Source organism: Peromyscus maniculatus, chromosome 7, assembly GCF_049852395.1.
Source record: "Peromyscus maniculatus bairdii isolate BWxNUB_F1_BW_parent chromosome 7, HU_Pman_BW_mat_3.1, whole genome shotgun sequence".
Classification (NCBI taxonomy): Eukaryota; Metazoa; Chordata; class Mammalia; order Rodentia; family Cricetidae; genus Peromyscus; species Peromyscus maniculatus.
The window spans coordinates 76,465,806-76,490,175 of NC_134858.1; positions in this window are offsets into that span (position 1 = coordinate 76,465,806).

Here is a 24,370-nt window from a genome sequence, read left to right on the forward strand (position 1 = left end):
CTGCTACCATGGGAAGGCATTTTCTTTTGTGCTACAATTTAGACTAATAATTATTTCTTATTTTAATGAATCAAAGGCTTTAATAAAACATAAACAACTTTGATGTTTTCATTACCTTGTAAAATATTTCTCAAGTAAAGGTGTGATTCCCAGTGAATCTGACTGAATAGTTTAAAAAACTCGCAGAGACCAATATTTATGTAACAGAATAATTTATAGGCAGTCCTATCGTCTCAGATTCCGGGCTGGGAACAGCTGAGCTACATGGAAAGGAGGGGGTCTTTGCTTATCATTTCTTTGCATTTCAAATTCTGAAAAAAAAAAAAAAGACTACTTTTAGTCACTTCTGTCTGTGGAAGTAAGGGGGAGATTTCCCTAGAATACAGACTCCTCCTGGAAAGGACTGTTCACTTACTGTTATCACCAACCTCCAGAGCACATGGTGTAGAGTACATACTCTGTACCAAGGAAGTGAAATTCAAGAGTAAGAGTGGTGAGGTGAGGATAGACATCGGACTGTGGTGGGATGGAGTCATAGAGTGGATGTCAGAGGCTTCCCATCTTATCTGCTTCCAGCTGCCATCGGTAACATGCCCTTGGGGCTGCTGCACAATTAGAAGAACCTGTGTGAAGTAGCTAGTGTTGGTTTTCCTTTAGTGCTCCCATGCTACCTAGAATCATTCATGCTTGAGATGAAATTCCAGCCCCATCAATTTTCACCTGTGGAAATTTGGATTCATTAAGTTCTCTCATCCCCAATTACAGTTTTTTTTATCTATCTATCTATCTATCTATCTATCTATCTATCTATCTATCTATCTATCTATCTATGATTGCCAACTTTACACAAACCAGAGTCATTTGTGAAGGGAGAATCTTAATGGAAAGATTATCTCCATCAGATAGCCTGCAGGCAAATCTGTGTGTGAATTTCTGAATGGTCTTATTAAATAAAAAACACAGAGCCAAACATAGGGGTGAAAGCCTTAGAGCTCAGGGAAATAGGAAAAGCCACCAGCCAACTTTACCTCACCAGCTCTGCAGCTTCCAAGTGGGAGCTACATCCTGTCTTACCCGCGCTTTTATTGTCTTGTTGTTCTGTCCTCTCATTGGCGCCTTTATTGTCTTGCTGTTCTGTCCTCTCATTGGCTATCTTAGCCCAACTACCTCACTTCCTTGTCACTGCCTGTCTGTACAGACCTCCAGGTCTCTATGGTTGGTACTGGGATTAAAGGCATGTGTTACCATGCTTGGCTGTGTCCTTGACCACAGAGACTCTGCCTGCCATGTGATCAGATTAAGGGCATGTGCTACCACTGCCTGGCTTTTGTATTTACTTAAAATGGCTTGCTATTTCCTCTGATCTCCAGGAAAACTTTATTAAAGCACAAATAGAATATCACCACATTTCAGCATGAATAAAATATCACCACATCTGTGAGTCAGTTTTTTGATTAATGATTGATGTGGGAGGGCCCAACCTACTGTTAGTGGTACTTCCCCTTGTCCAGGTGGGGTGATCAAGCCTTAGAGAGCAAGCCCTTAGGCAATGATCCTCCAGCTCCTCTTTAGTTCCTGCCTCCAGGTGCTCTTTTGAGTTCCCGCCCAACTTCCCTCCACGATGAGCTCCTATCTTGGAAGTGCATGATCAAATAAAATGTTTCTTCAAATGAGGACACTACCTCACAGAAAGTGAAGTAATGAATGTTAAAGTGTGCCTCATCCTAAAATGTCAAATACTGTGTTCTTCCCTTGCTTATACAGCAGATTAGACGGAACATGTCATGCTACTCATCTTGCTTTCTTCCTAGACATTACAGTGAAATTATTGACTACCAAAAAAGCAGATGAAGATCTTAGCATCACACTTAATGTTCTGCGAATAACTAAGCTACCACATAGTTAAAACAAGTTCTTTTTTTTAAAAAAGATCCTTATGTTATAATTCTGCCATCACTTTGGCAAGCACTCAGATTTGTTTAGACTTAGAGCCCTTGACAGACATTCATCACTTGCACAATGGCTTTACATGGTCATTGTCCTCAACCCAACATTGATTATGACTCATGGTAGGGGCAGGCGCTTCAACTGCAGGCTAAATTATAACTACAACCATTTGTAGAGCACTTTTCCACCAAGGGACCAATGAACAGAGAGTGGGAGAGCTATTCCACAAGGCTTCCATTCACAAAGCTAAGGAGTGGATATTTTACTACAGTGCTGGTTAGATGCCAGACAAACAGAAACAAAAAATAAACACAAGGTTTCTTAGGCAAACAGCCTTGTCTGGTTAGCATATGCTCCCCATGGAAACAACTGTCATTCTTGTATTTTCTGTGGAAGAGGAAGCTTCCATACCGTGCAATATACAGAAACCTTGCTAGCTAAGAAAAGGAAAGGAATGCGGCCATCGAAGAACACATTTTCATCAAGCTGAGCAAACATGGCTTTGACGTCAGTGAGGGAGTGTGTACATGGGTAACAAAGGAGACGTGAACACATGGGGAATTTTGTGGTACCTGGGTGATTGCCCAGAGCACTAAATCCTGGAGCTGAGAATCCCTTTGAAGAGTCTTCACAACGCCTGGGACTTTCAAAGATGTCACCATAACTCAAAAAACCCCAAATGTCACTTTACCTTGTTCTTCTGCCTCCCCATTGTGTTGGTTGTCCCTATTGAGACTGCAGCACAGCCCAACCATTGCCTGGGGGAAAGAATGGGCTGCTGCAGCTGCACACATCTGGATCACCTGCTGCTAACCCAGTAGGCTCCAACTTCCCAAGTTGTTGGTGTCCATATGACATTTCAGGGGGGTGGCCCTCCTCTCTGGGATAACTGAGCCTTTCAGAATGAAAGATTTTACTATTGACTAAAATGCTCTGTAGTGTTCAAAGTGTTCAGTCAACCCCATTGCTTCTCTTCATGAGATCTTCCCTACTGCCTATGTGAGCAATAGACTCTTCGACTGTAACCCTTGGAACATTGTAAAGAGGAAACTACATAGCTCAGGGCTGTTGGGAGAACTGAGAACATCTTTTGTGTTCTCCTGATGTTTAAGAAACTTGGACAAAGGGCAGCTTTGGTTCTGACTCCAATTCAACCTTCCCTCTGTGAGTATTCTACAGAGTTTCTCAGAAAACAGAGAGAAATCCAATATGTACGTGGTGACTTTCAACGCTGTCCTACCCTATTCCATTCTCTTGTTTTTAATCATTAAACACAAGTATACAGTGACATTGCACATCTGTTTCTGGTCTGGGGAGATGATCACTAAGGATAGGGGTGATTGAGAGCTACATTAGGTGAAGCAATTACAAAGAAATGTTAAAAAGTGGAAGTGTACCATTTCCCCATTTTTTTTTTCTCCTAATACAGCCAGCATTTGGGAAAGGAGGATGTGAGGCTTAGTGGTAGGGTTGGGGGAGGTGGCATCAGTAATCTATTAAAGTTAAGCAAAGGCACACTTTGCAATAACCTGGCTATAAAGACTGCCTGCAAGAAGAGGTGTCTATGAGTGATGGCAAAACCTATTGGCATGTGATGGCTGTCTGCCCCTGTGACTCTGTATAAATGATTGACTATGTTTTGTCTTTAGAAAACACTCTGGTATTTTAATTGCAATTTGGCATTACATTCTTCTGTGTGGGATTCTAGGTATCTAAGAGACTCCAGGTATATTAAATCACCAGACTTATTTCAAAAGAGTGGTTTAAGCACCAGGAGAAACTTGCATATTAAGGTCCGAACTAATGGACATGCGATTTTTAGTTTGAAGAATAAACATATGTTGGGAATTGAACGAGCTGAAGTTCTCCATACGAGGCTAAATTGCCCTTTCGTATGTTGAGTGTGCATATTTAGAAGTCTGGGGATTTACAATCAGCAAGAGGACTATAATGTTCTTTTTCTTCTGATTTGGTGTGTGTAAATTTGTAGTGCAAGTGTTTCATTTCTCTAGACATTTGCATTTAATTTGCTGCTTAATGTGAAAAGAGAAAAAAATCCAAAGGTAAGGAAACGGTGCTGTAGGGGGAAAGTATTACTTTTGGCCTAGCTCATGGAGGTTTTCAGTTGCATGGTGTAAGAGGACTGGACTCTCAGCCAAATGAATGCCTTTCTCTTCAGAGCATTCTCAGAGTTTCCAAACAGTCAAACAAAATCCCCAGCTATGTTTTAGAAAATAATATCTTGATACATTTATTATTTGTAAAATAAAGCTCATTTTATCATTTGAAAGCATAGTCCATTACTTTTCACCTCTGTGCCTACGATTTGTTTTAGAAATTACTAATCTAAAAGATGGTTTTCTTCTTGTAGTAACAATGTGCATAGCTTTTCTCCATCCCCTCTGCAGATTTTTTCTCTAAAAAATGATTGTTACTACGTACTTAATGTTTGTGTCCCCCCCCACTCCCCAGTTCATGTTAAAATCCTATCCCCCAACATGAAGATATGAGAAGGTAGGGTATCTGGTAAGGAATAAGGTTGCGGGGGGTGGGGTGGGGTGGTGGGGTGGTGGTGGCAACTTGGGAATAAGACTAGTGCCCTGTGAAGGCCACTCCAGAAGGCTTTTGTGCCCTTTTCCCACCACACAGAGATATGAGAAGGTGTCTGCAGTCCAAAGATTACCATCACCAGAGAGAGCCCCACCATACTGGCAGCCTGGGCTCAGACTTTCAGTGTTCAGAATGTTGAGAAATCAAATCCCATTGTTCACAAGGCTATGATGTCAATTAAGTAGTAATAGACATAGTAGTAGTAGTAGACATAGTAGTCAATGTCAATTAAGACATCTGCCATTTTGAGTAATTTAAAAAGAACGAGAGAATATATATCATGAAAATAAATGGGCATTATGTTATGGTGACAGTGTCAGAGTGATATAAGGTCTGTCTGTCGGAAAATTTGGAAAGTCATTAGAGATTTGACTCCCTAAGAAAAAATTTCAGCTATTAGGGCCAGCTTCTTGGAGCTCATCTGGCAGCTACCCAGAGAACAGAAATCACAGCATTGAAGCATCTCTGATTTAAAGGAGGACATACAATGGGCACTTGGGATGAACCTCACCAGGTTGTGAGAGTCTGTAGGCTGTCTCTGGGCCTCCTCTGATCTCCACTAATCTCTGTAGGGGTCCCCCAGACATACTCCAACACATGACAATCTGTCATGGAGTGAGGATAAAACTAGGGAGGAACAGGACAGATCTTGTTTTTCTGCTTACAGAACCCAACTCTTTGGTCTTCAAAGGTCTTAGCCTCATGGAGCTGTAGGCTGTTGTTTTTCATTTATTTCCCCAAAAGAATGTGGAGGGGGGGGATAGTACAAATACCCCCTACTTCAGCATTGTTTGATTTTTAAAAATTTAATAAAAACATCTCCTCGCAGATGGTTGGAACAATTATGCTCTTCACAAAAGCTTTTGCAGATGACACCCAATGTTAAGAAAATAATCCTTTCAATTAGTGTGTGGCCAGTGCACCTGTGAGCTGGAATCATCCCAGGAAACATATCAGCAAGCAGCGATGAGAACAATCGGGGATTCATTTGCTCGGCCTTTTTCCAATGCCACGTCCACACAGATGTTAGACTGAAGGATCTCATGCTGAAAGGGCTGCCTGCCTATAACGATTAGCTTCTAACTTTCTGCCATCACTGTTATCTCTCCCGGTCTCTGTGACCACTTAGCTTTCTTTGTTTTTTCCTGATGGCCACAACCGCAGGAGAGCTATTGCTGTACAGACTGCGTACAGTAAGAAAGCAAGTTCCGGGTGGGATTGTATGAGGATTCCACTTGCTGCTGTGTTTTCAAGACTTTTAACATTTCTTTCTCCCTCTTTCACTTTCTTTTCTCTTTTCATAAACTTTTTTCCTTTTCTAATTAGAAATTATTCTTTCCTAAACTCTGGTATGCAGGCCATTGGGGTTTGTTTGTTTGTTTATTTATTTATTATTCTTTATGTCTTTCACAGTATGCATCTCAAATCCATTCATCTCCCCCTCCCTTTGTATCTGCCCTCTGCCCTTGCAACCTCCCCCTAAAACAAAACAAAACAAAATAAAATAAAATAAAATAAAATAAAATTTAAGAAAAAAGGAAAGGGAAAAAAAAGACAGAGGGAGAGAAAAATAAAAATATTGTCATGGAAGTTGTAGTGTGCCACTGTGAGTCACTCAGTATACCCTTAAGTCCATATATCTTTACTTGCTGGTGTTTATTGCAATGAGTCATTGGTCTGGTTTGAGACCTCTGGTTTCTGCTACACCATTGATACTGGCCTCTCACTGGGATTCCTTTTGGATATCCTGTTGTTGCCCTGTGTCATGGAGATCCTGTAGCTTTGGATCTGAAGGACCTGCCCCTTCATGTATTCTAGCAGATCACAGATCAACTTATAGCCCTGGTTCTGGGCCTGGGTAGTTATAGAGTCCTGACAGCGTTCCCCCATCCTCACCACCATTGTGAGCTCTCCAGTGCTGGCCCGGCTAATTCACCCTATGCAGCAAGGAGCAAGGCGCAATACCAGTTCTACTTTTATGCCCTCAGGGTTGGCCCACCCACACCTACACCACCAGGGCCATCTCTACCATGTTGCCCAGGCAAGGTGCAGGGCCTGCTCTCCCAGGTTCTGCAGCTAGTGAGGAGCAGGGCTAGCTCTCCCACTTTTGTGACCTCAGGGACAGCTCTCCCACCTGTCACAGGTGGCAAGGTGTGGGAGGGGGACAGACAATGGTTCTTATACAGTGGGTTATCACTACCCTGAGAGTTCATTCTTCAGAAATACCTAATGATCATTTGTGTCCATAGTGCTTGGTGTTAAGCTGCCCATATAACAACCCTCTGACTCGGAAATGGCTGTATTTTTGCTGTGATCAGTTTCTTTCTCTGCTTTCGTGGTAGAATATACTGCCCTCTCCCAAATCATGTTAAATTTAATTGCTGTTGTAACAATCTGAAGAAGTGGGACCTGTGATGTCAGACCCCGAGGACTCTGCCTTCATTGCTGAGATTTATTCACTTAAAAAAGTGGGAGCTCATCCCTCTTCTGCCTCTTTGACCCCACCCTCATCTTCTGTCATTGACTACACATCACCAATGGCCACAGTACTCAATTTACCATCTTCTAATCAGAGTTGTAAAACTTGCTAGTGTCTTCATCTTTGACATCTCAGCTTCCAAAATTGCCATACAGTACCTTTCTGCCCATTGAAAATTATGTAGGCTGTGGCATTCAGTTATATTAGCACAACAGGACTAAGGTAGGAGTAAGTGGAGTTTCATCTCATGTGTCATATTGCATTTCTATGTAGTAAACCACTCCCAAACATATTGACTACAAGTTAATTTTGACAAGTTTGGGTAGCTGAGAGGGTCTGTTGATCTGGGTCAGCTGGCCCAGGCAGAACTCCCTGATTCAGCTATGATCATCCAGTGCTCAGTGGACTGACTGCCTTAGTTTAAGTTAATCTCATTTGTCCAGAGACTGGCTGGCTGTCATTTGGAGCGACAATGTCAACTGAGCCACAATGTTGGAGGACCAGCTCAATCTCATAGAGTGATGATAGACTGATTTTTGAAGGGATCCAGCAGCAGAATGGAAGGCCAAATGAGGCATAGTTACAACTGGTGCAAGGTCCCTTCTGCTTTGTTTTCCTAGTTAAAGCAAGTTAAAGGCCACACCAGGTTAGAGAAGCCAGAATAATCAGCTTGATGAAAAGGAGCAGGGGTGGGGGGTGGGGAGTTGGCAGTGGGGACTGGAGAGGAGACTCAGTACTTAAGATCACGGTGTGTACTGTTACAGAGGACCCAAGTTCAGTAACCAGCACTCATGTAGGGCAGCTCACAACCACCTGTAACTCCAACTGCAGGGTCTGATCCCCTCTTCTGACTTCTGTGGGCATCTGCACTCACTTGTACCTACCCACATAAAGAAAGGATAAAATAAACCAAAGAACAAAGAGGAGGAACTCAGAGGTCCAAGGCAGAGACAGGTGTAGGCAACCCAAAAGTTGGTATTTTTATGATCATCTTCCTTTTATTCTTTAGTATGGTTTTGAAAGTTAAATATATATTTCTACCTTATTGTTATGAAGCTTTTTCAAGAGTAAGTTTTCCCTGAAAATTACTTGAGTCTTAACATGGGTACACCACAGTCTCTAAGGCAACACTGTAGATGGGCAGGCCAGGAGTGTGTTCCAAACAGAAGGAAGTGCTGCTGAAGACCTGTCAAAGCCTTTAATGTGCAACTATGATTATCGGTGGCTTTTTCATTGCTTGTTCGTAATTGAGCTTCTCCTTTTTTTTTGGACAGTCTTTTATTTTTATTGAAAATAGATTCTTCTCTTAGACAAATCTCAACCACAGCTTCCTCTTCCAGCTCCCCGTCACCTCCTCTCTCTCCCAGATCCACACCCCCCTCCATTTCCTCTTCTTTTCTTAAAGGATCGCATGTGTTCCAAGACGTGGTTTGTGGAAAATGCTGTTTCAAGAGGTGTTTCCAGCCTTCCACGTTCACCTGTGCAGGCTGTGGCAGTCACCAACTTTCTAGAACAAAAGGACAGAAGAAGAAAGAAGAAAAGTACGGGAGGGCCATTTTCACTCCTGGAACCTTCTCAAGCCTTCTGTGTGAGGAAGGGCCCCAGAAACCAGTGGCTCTGTACATATGGCATCCTTAAAATTATCAGGCTCTTCAGGAATCCCCTAATAAGAAGTCTCAGACCCTACACTCCCATGGTTTGCCCAATACTAACTACACTGCCAGCAAATGTCACCACTAGATATTACAGCTTAAACTAATTTGCAGAATGGGTGCTAAATAAGCTAAGGAGTTTCATTTCTTTCACAGAGTAAAAGTGGTTCTCTGTCTTCACTTTAGCAATTAGAGTAACTTAGTGCTGATGATGTTTGTGACATCAGGCAAAGAGCTTTCCCATTCTGCCTTTGGTTCCCTCATGAGCAAATTAAGACACTTACACTGATGAAGTCATCATTATAAGGAAGACATACTCTCACTTACTGCAGGTTGGGTAGGTTACTATTCTCTTTCGGTCACAAAATCATTCAGCAAATATTGCTTCCTTAATGATGGAACAGCAGTTTGTTCAGCAGCTGGTTCACAGAGAAGCTCCCTGTTCCTACAGAGCAACCATTTTTAAAGCATGGGCAATGTCCAAAAATAAAGAAATAACTAAGACAATACGAATAGCAATGGCTACAATCATGAGCTTGATAGTCTTCATCATGGATAGAAAGTCACCTGACATCCCTATGTTTTACTGAATTATAAATTTGTGCATTGAGTCAGCAAGTGTGGCTATGACCCAGGGCTACTTACAGATCAGAAGGTTCGAAAAGGTCACAAGGAAGGGATCATTAAACAGACTTTTGAATGCTAAGGAGCCAGCAGGAAAGCATAGAGAAATTCCAGGGAAATGACCCTGCTAAAATAATGGCCCCAAACATATATGAGAAATGGACAGTTAAGTGGTGTCCACATGAAGCTGAAATGAAGCCTCCGGGCCAGATTACATGGGACTTTGTAAAATAAGAAAAGCTTTTGTCTTTTATTCTGACCTCCTGGGAAGCTGTCCTAGGTTTTTCAGCCAAGCAATGGTAGGATCTAATTTGCATATGAGTGTATTAATGCATCTATTATAGCATAAATAGCTACACAGAGGGGAAAAAAAGGCTAAGAGATTAGGTCCTGGGTGACTACAGTAGCTTAGGTAAGATATGTTGCTGAGGGCAGCAGAGATGCAAAATGCCTGTGTTTAGAGTTATTTGGGAAGCAGAATTGAAAGATTCTGGTAAGGATGTCTTGGCTGTGTGAAGTGAAGGCTCAAAAGGAAGCAAGAATAATCCAAAGAATTGGAGATTGAGGCAATTAGGAAGGGTAATTTAATGTATTTGTGGAAGTAGGTAGACTAGTGATGTTAGCGTGACTTAGAAGATCGTATGTTGCACATCAGTCACTGTGCTCCTTGGAAATGGGACCTTGTTGTCATCCCTGAAAAGATGCAGCCTAATTCCTTTCCAATAATGTAGGGTATCTTGAGAGGCTCACTTATAACCAGAGAAGGCTGTGGAAGTGGTACTGTATGGTTTCCAAGGCTGCGTTAAGGGAAGCCTGAAGAAGAAAGGTATATTCTGGGTATATTCTCTTGCAGCCCAGTTGCTAAACTTTAAGAAGTTCAAGTTATTTGGCCTGGTGTACGTGTTCTGGTTGATTGCTCTAGCCAAGCAGACTATTTTAGACATTCAACTCAGACACTAAACATGACAATGAAGAAGTGTTCAGAAAAATTAGTCCCAGGTATTCAAGACACCCAGCTCTGTCTTCTCAATCAAGGCTCCAGACCTCTCAGAATAGAATCAGTGGTACTCTGCCCTGTTCAACTACCTGACTTAACGAAATCCCTGAGTATGATGTATTGGTTACAGTTTTCTACCACTGTAGAAATTTGGAGTGGTTCATTATTCAGAAATAGAAAAGTCTGAAATGATTCCACTACATGCACAAATAAATGTGAGTAGGTTCTTGGATACGTAAGTCTAGATTTGTATACCTCCGTACTCGGTAGAATACATACGGGTTTACAGGTCAAGCAAAGAGGAAGGAGTTGGTGAAATTTGTATAATACATGTAGAAACCTTGCATCCCAGGTACTGGCAGAAGCTCTGTTGGCTCAGCATTATATGGATTTATTTCTAACAATATAGTTAATAATATTAGTAATCATTAAAAGGAGCAGAGATAACTACATAAAGCCTCCATTTCATCATTTTCCAACCCCAAGAAACCATCTGCTTCTTTGTAGAGAACAACCTTTTCAGGATGGATTCCCTTTAGTGATTTGGGTGAATGACTCGGGGCACGGTTTATATGTCATCAATGCATGGCTCACTACCTAGTCCAGTTTGCATTCAGTTGAGGTGGTAAAGGACTAACCAAGAAGCAACTTGTAGGTGTCAAGGGTTTATTTGACTTATGCTTCCAGGTAACAGTAGATCAGTGTGAGAAGTCAGGGCAGGAATTCAGTCCTGAACCTTAGAGGTAGAAACCACAGAGAAATACTGGCTTCCTTCTCTTGCTTATTCAGCCAGCTTTCTCATATAACTCTGGACTACCTGTCCAGGGGTGGCACTACCCACAGTATGATGGGACCTCCTACATCAAGTAGCAGTTCAGAAAATGCCCCACAGACATGCCCACAGGCCAATCTAATGGAGGTAGTTCTTCAACTGAGACCCTCTCAGCTAATTCTGGGCCGTGTCAAGGTGACAACTGACAGTAACTAGGAGACCACCACATACCCAAACTAAAAAATAATTACGGTTTTACTTAAGAATGTCCTTGAAGGGTGAAAAATATTAGTTTACTTAGCCCAACCATGGAGTAAGATCGGGGGCACATGGAAAGCATTGCTACTGTGTCTTCAGGTAGGGCATTTTCCGAAGAAAAGTACTAGCTGATGGCTTGGGTTATGGCCCTAACTACTTGTTTTTTTTTCAAGGAACATTATTTTGTTTTTTTACTCATAATAATGAGTGGTATATATACTTAGTTATATTTGTGTTATGTATGAATTTTCATGAAAATAAGTTAAATGAAACAGTCACATGAAGGTGACCTACTGGATTGTATCTGTTTCAAGCTTTCAATTTCAATTTTTGGAAATTTCATATTTAGGTAACTCATAGTACTTAAAAACTTGAAGGGCTCTGGGGAGAAAATGAAAATGCTTTTCTAATGAGATTGGTGGTGTTATATACAGATATGATTTTGGGGTTGGGGGCTGTAGAATGAATTGTTTCAACATTTGGAAGGTCTGTACACTTCATTTTTCTTCTGACCAATGAATGAGGGTATGAAATCATGCCTGGGTAATACATCAACTCAATAGATTTCAATATCACAGAATCATTTTATTTACTTGGTTTCAGATTTTCTATGGTAACTCAGAAATAACTACCTCTTCATGTTTTAGTGCAGTATCAACAGGAATGTCCACAGTTACAAAAAGCAAAAACAAAACAAACAAACAAATAAACAAAAAACCCAACAACTATTAAACAGATTCTGCTCTTTCCAACTCTATTTGTATGAATTTGAATTTTTTATGTGCTTCAATTGAATGATCAACCAATCAATAAAAGGCCAAATGCAGAAACAAATATAAAAGCCTGGTTTTATTTCATTAGGTCCAGTATAAAAGTATTATTTTTATATATCTAGTATATTAGGCCCAAACGCTTAGGCCACTCCTTCAACAATAGTTAAAAGTTTTAACATTTCCTGAGGCAGAAAGTTGCAGAACTCTTGGGGGAGTTACACCAGGTTAGACTCAGGAAGCTTGTGCTTTATTTGATTCTCTTAAGAATGCTAAGAGTTAGAACATTCCCTAGATCGGAGTGAGACTCACAGGGACAAAAGAATATGTCCCTAATGGTTTGTCATTTAAAGTCTCTCATCCCTCCCAGAATTTATGTTAAAGCCCAGTAGATGTCATCAGGAATAGTGACAACAGATGGGCACAAACTCGGTTTGGTTATGTGTCACTTTGGATCTCCTGCCACCTTATGCCTCAAAGAAATGTACTGAACAAAAGTTAAGTAACCTACGAGACAAAAGGCCCAACATCTCTGGCTTCTAGGAATCTGCAATTGGCTAGGACAATGGTTCATCTCTCTCTGCTTGCCACAGTCAGGAACTCAGAACAGTGTCTCATTAATGGAGCTGGAGGGCTAATTGGCCTTAGGCCTCCCCTTCCTCCAGTCTAAGCTCCATCTTCCTCCACTCAGAGCCTTCATCACATGACTAAGCCATTGCCCTCCCCATCCTTGGCAGCATATCAATGGCTGCCAGATCAACTTCATATTTGGGGGATCTCTCTCCCAGTTTTGGTTTTTTTTTTTTTTTTGGTTTTTCGAGACAGGGTTTCTCTGTGTAGCTTTGCGCCTTTCCTGGAGCTCACTTGGTAGCCCAGGCTGGCCTCGAACTCACAGAGATCCGCCTGGCTCTGCCTCCCGAGTGCTGGGATTAAAGGCGTGCGCCACCAACGCCCGGCCTCTCTCCCAGTTTTCACTGTACCCCATGTCTTCCCCAACTTCTGGGTAATTTCACTTAAAATTACTTTATGTTAACATTATGTTTGGAGCACCAAATAATGTTGCTGGCTATGTAAATCCTTCATTTGAATCAGATTAAAATTGTGACTACTTGGGGCAAATCCGTGCCTTAAAGATGTGATATACTTCTGGATTTTGTGGCACTTTGTCCTGCTTTTTAAGTCCCTCCCACACTAACTCACCTGTCTTCTAAGAATGAAACCCTCATGGGTGATGACGGTCCTTCGTAGGAAACCCCTTTTCTGAGATCTTTGAAATAGCCAGGGATAGAAATCTCCTATGGCTGTGATCAAAACTGGCAGGCTTTGGCTGGGTAGGGCAAGGTATGTTTTCTCCTTTGGAGGAGTATGTTCTGCAGGTATCCTTATGTCTTAGTTAGAGTTTCTATTGCTGTGAAGAGACACCATGACCATGGCAACTCTTATAAAAGAAAACATTTAATGGGGGGAGGGGAGCACAGAGTCATTTACAGTTTAAGAGGTTCAGTCCATTGTCATCATGGCCTGGAACATGGTGGTATACAGGCAGCAGGCAGGATACATTTTGATGAGAAGGCAACAGTAAGTCGACTGAGACACTGGGTGTCGACTGAGACACTGGGCCGTATCCTGAGCATAGGAAACCTTAAAGCCTGCTCCCACAGTGACACACTTCTTCCAACAAGGCCATATCCACTCTAACAAAGCCACACCTCCTAATAGTACCACTCCCTATGAGATTACGGGATCCAGTTACATTCAAACTACCACAGCTACCCATGGCAGAAGAAGACCAGGGACCTGCTGTGGGTGTGCTTAATTGCCTGACACAATTCTCAGTGTAGGCTCTTGCACACAACTGTCTTCATATTCCTAAGTGTCAGAGCTGGGCCTTCACTGAGAACGTGGCCAACCCCAAGACGTAAGATCAACATGACAAAATCACTTGGTGCGGCTCCATGTTTATATGTATTCACATGTGTTTCTCTGTGTTAACTATGAGTGCTCAGCATCACTGCCAGAGCATCAGGCAAAACACAAACAAAATTATCTCATCTTTGAAGTTTTCCCCATTATTCACAAACTCATGTGCATATTTGCTAATTCTTCACATCTGAAATTTGGGCAGTGGTCCTAGGGTCTCCCACACTGGAAATATCATTATTAACTGAAGACAGATTGTGTCTCCCAAACACCATCATTTGTCTCTCATTTAGCCTCTTCCCATAGCATTATGATTAGAACGAATAGCTACTTCTTGGAGCTGCCAGAGAGCACCAGGCCTTGCTCCATCAGTTTAGAGGGGATTGTGCATGCCTTCAGAGCAAAGTATGAAATGAATGACAGGCAGTTTTCAACAGCAGTGAAAATCACCTCTCTCAGGCTAAATCACAAAGCTCCAATCAAGGACCTTGATGACAAGTGAATTTAAATAAAACACGAGCAGTGTGCCATTATAATACGTTTACAGTGAGCTAGCCCGGACAGCTGACAATTAACTGTTGTCCAAACAGCAGCCTGGCAGCAGGCAGCTATAACCAAGAGAGAACAGTCTAAGTGAAAAGTTCTAGTCAGACCTTTGCATCTTTTGAAGATGCTTTCCTGAGGGGAGAGAAGGATGAAGGAAGACCCTGGGCCCTGGGTGTGCTCTGGCTGCCTGGAGGGCTGGAGTCTGACCTCTTGTTGATTTTTTTGCTTTCACATTCTTCCTTTCAGTGGTAATGCTGTTTACACTGCACAGTCCCAAAACAAATGTCTGTGTGCTTCTTCCTGGCCTACCACCCACAGAACCTACAAAAGCTGAAAGCAAATGAATGCAGATGTGCACTACTCGAATAAGTTAAAAAATGTGTTTTTATTATCTGCCTAGATTCTTACCCTTAAAATAGCTTTGGTTTGCGTCCTCTTCAGCCTCCGGTTTTCTCTGAATTGGAAAGTGATCTTGCAGAGAAGAAAGACAAGAATTAGACAAGAAAACAAATTCCTCAAGTAAACTTACATAAAATTTCCATATAAAAAGAAACCAAGAAACTAAAAAGAGGGAGCTTGAAGACACCTTGACTTTTTAGTGTCTGTTTCCTTACTTGGTAAATAAGATTGAACCAGACACTGTAAAGAGAGCAAATACAGTCAAACTGCTTCTGACATCTATCTATCTATCTATCTATCTATCTATCTATCTATCTATCTATCTATCTATCTATCTATCATCTATCTATCTATCTATCTATCTATCTATCTATCTATCTATCTATCTATCTATCTATCTATCTATCTACCTATCTATCTAGTGTGTGTGTGTGATGGGTTTTGATCACTGCCGAGTATTTTTTTTTTATTAATTCTTCTCTCATACAACACACCCTGACTACAGCCTTCTTCCTTCCCCTCCTCCCAGATCCACTTCTAGTCCATTTCCCTTGAGAAAAGAGCAGGCCTCCCAGTGATATCAATTGAACACGGCATAAAAAAACGCAACAAGGATAGGCAAATAGCCTCCTATCCAGGCTGGACAAGGCAACCCAGCTCCTACAATATGTCCTACCCCTCTTCTTCCCCCACCCCAGTTCTACCTAATGTTTGGCTGTGGACTTCTATATCCTCTCCTATCAGCTGCTGGAGGAAGCCTCTCTGATGATGAACAGGCTAGGCACCAATTCGATTGAGTATTGCAGAATATCATTAGGAATAATTTCACTTACATTTTTTTCTCTCAATTTTGGTTTGACCCTAGGTCTCTGAGCCATCCAGCTTCTGGATCCTGGCCATTTAGTCACTGTTGGGCATGGGCTCCCTCTCAAGGTGTGGACCTCTGGTTAGACCAGTCATTGGTTGGCTGCTCCCACTAGCTCTGAGCCACCATTGCCCCAGCACATCTTGGAAGCAGGACAGGTTGTGGCTGGGTTGGTGTCCTTGCCCTATCACTGAGAGCCTAGCCTGGTTATAGAAGATGGCTGGTTCAGGCTCCATATCCTCCATTACTAGGAGTCTTCACTAGGGTCACCCTCATAGTCCCCAGGAAGTTTCCACTGCACTAGGTTTCCACATCACCCCTTAAATGCCTACCTATTTCAGTCATTGACTCCCACACTCTCTCCATCTGTGCCTCCCTCCGTCCCTCCTTCCCTCACCTGATCCCTCCTGTTCCCATCCTCACTCACCCCAGTCCACCCACAAAATCTGTTCTATTTCCCCTTCCCAGGGAGAACCATGCATCCCCCTAGACCTCTCCTCTCTAACTTCTTTGGGCTTATGTATTGTAGTGTGATTATCTTTTACCTAACAGCTAATGTCCACTTATAAGTAAAAGCACCTCATGTTTGTCTTTCTGGGCCTGGGTTACCTCTCTCAGATTTTTTTTCTTAGTTCTATCCATTTGCCTGCAAATTTCAGGATGTCATTTTTTTCCTAACAGCTGAGTAATACTCTATTGTGTAAATATACCACATTTTCTTTACCCATTCTTTGGTTGAGAGACATTTAGGTTGTTTCCAATTTCTGGCTATTATGAATAAAGCCACAATGAACATAGTTGAGCATATGTCCTTATGGTAGGATGGAGCATCCTTTGGGTACATGCCCAGGAGTAGTATAGCTGGCTCTTGAGATAGATTGATTCACAGTTTTCTGAGGAACCACCGTATTGATTTCCATAGTGGCTGTATAAGTTTGCACTCCCACTAGCTATGGGAGAATGCTCCCCTTGCTCCACATCCTTGCCAGTATGAGATGTCATTTGTGTTGCTGATCTTAGCCATTCTGACAGGTATAAGATGGAATCTCAAAGTAGCTTTAGTTTGCATTTTCCTGATACCTAAGGATCTTGAACATTTCTTTAACTGTTCTCAGCCATTTGAGATTCCTCTAATGAGAATTCTGTTTAGATTGTACCCCATTTTTAAATTGGATTATTTGTTTTGTTGATGTCTAGTTTCTTGAGTACTTTATATATTTTGGATATTAGCCCCCCATCAGATATGGAATTGATGAAAATCTTTTCTCACTCTGTAGGCTGCTGTTTTGTTCTATTGACAGTGTCCTTTGTCTTACAGAAGCTTTTCAGTTCCATGAGGTCCGATTTATTCATTGTCAGTCTTAGTGTCAGTGTTATCAGTGTTCTATTTAGGAAGTTGTCTCCTGTGTCAATGCATTCAAGGCTATTCCCCACTTTCTCTTCCATCAGGTTCCATGTTTTTATGGTTTTATGTTGAGGTCTTCCAAATACTTAAAGGAAATTAATAAAAGTGTTTAAGCTCTGAAAATGGAATAAAAGCAATTAAGAAAATGCAGAGTATTCTTTTGATTGCGTATGTGATTCATTTTGCTTATTCATATTCTTAGTGATTGGCAACTTGGTTTCCTTGATTTTCTTCCACTATTCTAGAGAATATCCTCAGAAATGTCTCCTTGGACATCTGCATGAAAGGCATTACAGAACACGAGCTCAGGAGCAGAACTGATGATCTTCGAGGGCATGAGTATTCATTCATGTGCATCTACTGCTATGTGATTGCTCACCAACATGTGTCCAGACAGCCACTCTTAATCTGTGATGGTTCCTGTTTCTGTGCACATTGATATTATTTGCCTCCCTAATTCTTGACATTTTGATGGCAAAGTGACATTATCTGTTTTAATTCACACCTTCTGACTGCCCTTTGGGCTGACTGTCTTGTCTATATTCACAGAGACTTGAGGCACATGGGTGTTGTTGATATATTGTGCACCTCAATAAACTTATCTGGGGGTCAGAGAACAGAAAAGCCACTATATTAAACATAGAGGATAGGCAGTGGCAGCACACACTTTAAATCCTAGCAATCTGAATGGATCTCTGTGAGTTTAAGGCCACACTGTAAACAGAGCCAGGCATGGTGACACACACCTTTAATCCCAGGACTTGAGATCTCATGTCTTGCTTTGGAAAGACTTGTGCCTTTAATCCCAGGAAGTTATGGCAGGAAGCAGAAAGGTATATAAGGCATGAGGACCAGGAGCTAGAGCCTTTTTAAGCTTTTAGACTTTCAGCAGCAGTTCAGCTGAGATCCATTCTGATGAGGACTCAGAGGCTTTCAGTCTGAGGAAACAGGATCAGCTGAGAAATTGGCAAGGTGAGGTTAGATGTGGCTTGTTCTATTTCTCTGATCTTTCAGCATTCACCCCAATACCTGGCTCCGAGTTTTTTTTTTTTTATTAATAAGACCTTTTAAGATTTGTGTTACACATAGGAAGGCTATAAACTTCACAATATATCTTGTAGTTTGGTTGCATTCATGGAAATGAATGGAATATGCATGGGCGTATAATCCCATATGAACATTTGTAATATTCTGGGAAATCTTGAAACTGATAGTTATTTTCACTTCCCCTCTTCTCTTTGCCCCCTACACAGTGAGGTGAGCTGTGCTTTAGGGCAGCAGAAATTTATTTTTTATCCTTATTTAAATGTGTTATAAGCAAACATCACCCACACTGAAGCTGAAGGACCCTTGTGTTCTTTGTTAGGGTGCCCATTGCTGTGATAAACACCAGGGCCATAAGCAACTTGGGGAGGAGGAAGTTTATTTCATCTTACAGTTTATAACCTATCATCCAAGGAAGTCAGGACAGGAACCTGGAGGCAGGAATTGATACAAAGCCCATGGAGGAGGGCTACTTGCTTACTGTCTCGTTCCATCATGGCTTGCTCAGCCTGTTTTCTCACACCATCCAGTACCAGGAGCCCTGGGTGGCACCACACACAGTGATCTGGACTCTTCCACATCAGTCACCAATCAAGAAAATGCCCCCAAACGCTTGTGTACAGGCCAATCTGGTGGGAGCATTTTCTCAACTGAGGTTCCTTCCCTCTTGGCAAAAGTCTCCAGCTTGTGTCAGGTTAACATAAAACTAGCCAGCACAAACCCATAGTATAACAATATGGTATTCTTGCCTTATGAAACCTCAGCCAAAAATTTAACCCTTTAAGTTTATGTGAAAATGTCTTCCTTGTGAGGATTTTTTTTACAGTTCAAGGGGTCTTATAGAACTCCCTAGATGCAGAGGACTCTCAGGGCAGATGATCTGAAATTGACATTGTTTTGTAATCAGGTCTATGGTTTTCAGACTTCAGTAGAAGCTGGCAAACAGAATATCTTGGCCCTAACACAAATACATTATTTACAGTGCCCCTACACGGCTATGAACTGTTTCAAGAAGGTGTCTTTATTCTGCCAATCATCAAAATATTAGTGGTATTTGGTACCGTGCAAGCAATTGTCACACTTAATATGGTATTGGGTATGTAATAAGAAAAATGTCTAAATAGATTTAGCTACATTATAAAATATAAGTGTATCTACTTCTGCAAGGAAGTAATAACGGTCTTTCTCATAACTATGATCCAACATCAGACATAGACCCTTGCTCTCCTGGTTCATGCCACAACACACGGTCTTCAACTGCTGTGTCTTGCATAGCTATCAGTCATTGCTTTGTTCCCGCGTGAGTAATTCTATAGTCTTCAGTCTAAAGGTAGGCATGCACAGTATTAGTAGAATGAATATGGTATTTATAAGAGATTTAAAAATATAACGATGGAACAATTTTAGTGCTTTACAAAAGGGCTTACTCCACCTTGCCTTGTCCCCATTTTACACTGAAAAGAAAAAAAGTTACTTGCATTCTTGAACTTGAGTTTTTGTCAATTCCTAAAATGGTCACACTGTTAGATTAATTTTGTCTTAGATGGAATTTCCACAATTCAAAGTAACTTGCTGGCTGGTTTAAAAAAATTCAGTGGAGAACAGAAAATGTTAGACTTCCTATTCATCTGTTTTTAATGCTTTACATATCCACTTTTAAATTATGTCTATATATGTGGGTAAGAGTGTAAGTTTGTCCAAAGAGGCCAGAAGAGGTTTTCAGATCTCCCTGAAGCTGGAGTTACCTGGTATGGTAGACAGTAGGTATTGAACCTGGGTCCTCTTCAAAAGCAGTATGCACTCTTAACCATTCAATCATCTCTCCAACCCCCTAATTTATCTGTTTTTTGGTTGAACTATGTATTGAATATGTTCATTGGTGTTGCTCTTTGCTCACTCTGCTGTGTTGTCTTAAGAAGAATTAATGGCCTCTTTTATTATAAAGTTCGAACCAAACCTCATCACTAAGGTGCTGGGTGGAGATGATGGAGAACTGAGGGAGGAGTTCTGTAAGTGAAGCCATGAGAGTCTTTAAAAGGGTATCAAGGATTTATTAAATATAAAATGGGGAGAAAATGCACTCATGGATACAGAACAAAGTAAACAGCTGCCATGGTCCTCCATTCTGCCCCGGGGGTGAATGGAACCAGCAGTCTGATCTCCGACCACCACAAGAGAGAGAAAGCAGGCCTCTCTTCTCTGTTTTAAACAGTCACATAACCTGCCAAGAGGCCATGCCCTAAGGCTGGTACTCCAAAGCTATTGGAACGATACCCACAACAGAGTTCCATCCTGTGACAAGAGCGTTAGATCTGTTGGCTGGGAAAATGGAAGTCTATAGCTTGATGGACTGGAACAAGAACTATGGCCTGGTGAAAATAAGAGCGATCCTTCCTTAAAGCACAGAATGAGGCGGGCACGTGGGAGTGAAGGCTAAATGTTCAATAAAGCATTAGCTGCATCACCCTAGAGGCTAGTGCCCACAAGATTATTATGGCAGGCTGAACACAACTGAAGAAAGGTGTGCAGGGTGAGCCAAAGGCAGGGGCCAAGAAGCTGAAGGCTAATAACAGAATTCAAGAAAGTGTGTCACTATTCAAGATTGTGCTGTTTATTAACTTTTTTAAGAGTGTAGATTCCTATTCTACTTTAAACTAAATAATAGGTGTCATTGTTCCTTAAAAGGTGCTCTTGTTCCTGAAAGTGTTCTCAGCCATCTCCGCTCCTGAGATGTTCCATGGCTGTGCTGGCTTACAGAATAAGTCAGTCTTCCCTATGGCTTCTCTCTGATTCCTCTCATCAGGATTCAAAGTTCTCCTGTTTTTAATTGACAGTTTGCTGTCAATGTCTAAACCTAACATTTAAAGTTACTTCCAAGCCTCATTTTTAAAATAACTAAAAACTTAGTGGGAGCTCCAAAAAGTCACTTGCAAGGATCTGGCTAGAAATCTTAAGGACTTCTTCACCTCCAGCCTGTCCGTCATTTAGGTGTGTGGAGGTGGATGGAGATAACTCCAGTTCCTGGGCTGCTGCGGTGGTCCAGTAGTTAAGAGCACTCGCATAACAGTGAAGACTAGTTTGAATAGCAGTACTCATGCAATAAGCCAAGAATCCTTAAGCCCCTGTACTGACCTCCTAGGAAGGTAAGATAGGAGAAGCACTGGGGCTAGCTAGCTGGCTTCCTGCCTAGCCAAGAAAATGCAAGCTACAGGTACCGGGAGGGACCTAGCTTCAAGTAAACAGACAGAGAATGATAGAAGACATCCACTACCCTTACAGGCTCACTCACCACCATGGACACGCCATATACTCACAGACACACACACACATAGACAGACAGACACACACACACACATTTACACACACAGACAAACACAGACACAGACACAGAGAGACACACAAATAAAATTATAAATCTTTTAACACACATGCAGAATAATTTTCTCCCTTGGAGCATCTCTCACCCTCAGGAGTTCTTTCCCACTTTTTCCTTATTAAACTTATACTCGCTCTGTTCATAATACAAAATGAAATAATTTTTCAGGAATATCCACATTGTAACCATACAAAGAGACTGTGTCTGTTTCATTGGAGAGGATTTGTCACCAGAGGAACATAAAATGACAGAAAAGTCCTACATCATGTTTTCAGTCACCTTTAGGAGGAAGAAGCATAGAAGCCTTAAAAGTCACATCAATTTTTCATAGACATTGCCTTGAAGTCCCTTGAGAACTTTAGTGGCAAAAAGTCTACTTAGAACTCCATTATTGTCTCTTAGATTGACGTTCAAGATTCTTTTTCTATTATATAAAAATATTCTTCTAATAGTTCCTTAATTATCATTCTCTTCCAGAATACCCATCACAGTGTAAAGCTGCACTGTGAATACCAGCAGTCTAATAAGAAAAATATGCATAACACTTGTCTCATTGAGAAATTAGAATGGACAACTGATATGCCACCCATGCCCCACTAGCCCCAGGGATGAAGCCCCTAGGATAACCTTGTATATCGGCTTTTAATAAGTGTGGCATACAAATCACAAACAGATCTGAAGCAAATTATCACAGTTCCCTTAAGAGTTAACAAACATTGATGCCTCCTAAGTTCAAGTTCATCAAAAAACAAGGAAAGGCTTGAAATAGCATGCCTTCCATCAAACCACTGTTTCCATCGTCTGGCTGAACCTTCATACTTAAGTAGGTGAGACTAAGTGTGAACTTTGGGTTTTGTAGAGTGATTACTGATGTAATACAAAGTTGAGTGTGAGTCAGGCTGAGTGTTTTAAATCCTGTGGCTGCCTTCAGGATGCCCAGAGCAAGACCTTTCAGGTAGAAAGAAGCCTGGGCTGTACAGCTTCATGGTTATTGTCTAGTAGAAGCTCCCACTCTGATGTTATACAACAAAGCAACATGGTGGACACACAGAATCACACATGGCACACCAGGGCTACAGCCACATATTTCCATTTCTCTTTGTTTAATACGGCTTTCTTTTCTGTCCATAAAGGGAAGGAGAACACCAATTTGGATACTATGTGACTTTTCACACCCTGCACTGCTACAGTCCTCTTCTGCCACAGTCTTTTAGGAAATGGCAGAGCACATTTACTTTCTTTGTTCAAACTTTCTCTCCCATACATTCTTATCCAGCCCCACCCCAGCCCCAAAACCCTTGCCTCTCTTCCTCCCTCCCTTTCTCTTCAAAAAACAGCTTTCCCCAGAAACCTGTAATCCTTTCTGACTAGCCCTGGAAAGTTCAGCACACAGGGTGAGCCCTAATCTCTGAATTCCTAAAGCTTTTGTTGTTACTCATGTGGTCAGGTCATATGACAAGCAGCCCATCTCACCTTGGCTAAAACTGAGTACAAGCTAAAAACAAGAACCTTGCCACCGGGTCTCTTTAATGGCTTCTTCTCTCTGTACTTCTCCCCTGTTTCTAGGAATCATCCCCTGCACTTCTTTTCTCAGGGAAAGTTTTGTCATTGAGAATAAACATGCTTATAGTTTGTGGTCATTGGCTCTGCCTGCCTTTGGTAAACACCTAGACTTAAAGAAAGAATTAGGTTGGATGTTCCTATAAGGGAAGTGAATGCCCAAGGATGAAATAAGGAGGCAAGAGGAAGATCTTCCTTGGCTTATGAAAGTGCCTTACTTAGGCACTCAATTCCTTAGTTGGGAGCTTCATAACTCCCTGGTGAAAAAGAAGAACCTCAGAAGGTATTGCTGGGACATTGAAGAAGTCTTGTCAGGCATTCCTGTGCCCTCCTCATGGCTTGCCAGTAAATTGGCCCTGGGATTTAGACAGGTTTAGATAGTGAAGATGCCCTAACAACCATATTGGACTGAAGAATGTATACCCTCCCCTATCCCTGAGTTTTTCTGAGGCTTCTGTATTCTCATGGGGCCATGAAGGAAGGAGAGGAAATTCCAACAATGACTGACACTCTAATCACCATGTACTCAGCCAAATGGAGACTTTATATTGCTAGGATAAAATTTTAAGCAAAGAAATGCAACATTTCCTAGGCACATTTTTGAATTAGGATTAAATACTACCTGTTGTAAATGTGTTCTTGTATCATATAAATTCTCAGTATGAGACTTTGAATCATAGAAACTATGATCTGTGTGGTATGCCTAGATTAGGAGAACATTATTTTTTTTCTGTTTGGGATTAATTATTCTAATCTACTCAACTAGTATGACCTGAATGACACATGCAACAGCTAGCATGACCGATATTCCCCAAGGTAAGACTTTTGTCATTTACTTGGATAGTGAAATTGAGGCACACTGTTAAATTTGCAATGATGTAATTTTGGAAGTTAACATCTGCCAAAAGGTATAAATCCAAATTTATTATCATCATGATAAACTGGGGAAGGGTGCTAAATCCTCAAAAGCAACTTTATGTAGACTTGAATGTTCCTAGAAAAGCATGGGAGGTATGTGTGTGTGTGGGGGGGGGGGGAGAAAAGCAGAAATTGATTTTTGAAGAAAGCACAAACTTGTCAAAGAAAATAGATGATTTATCCTGGAGCTAGAAGCAATATGCCACAGCAAGTTCACCATGAAAATCT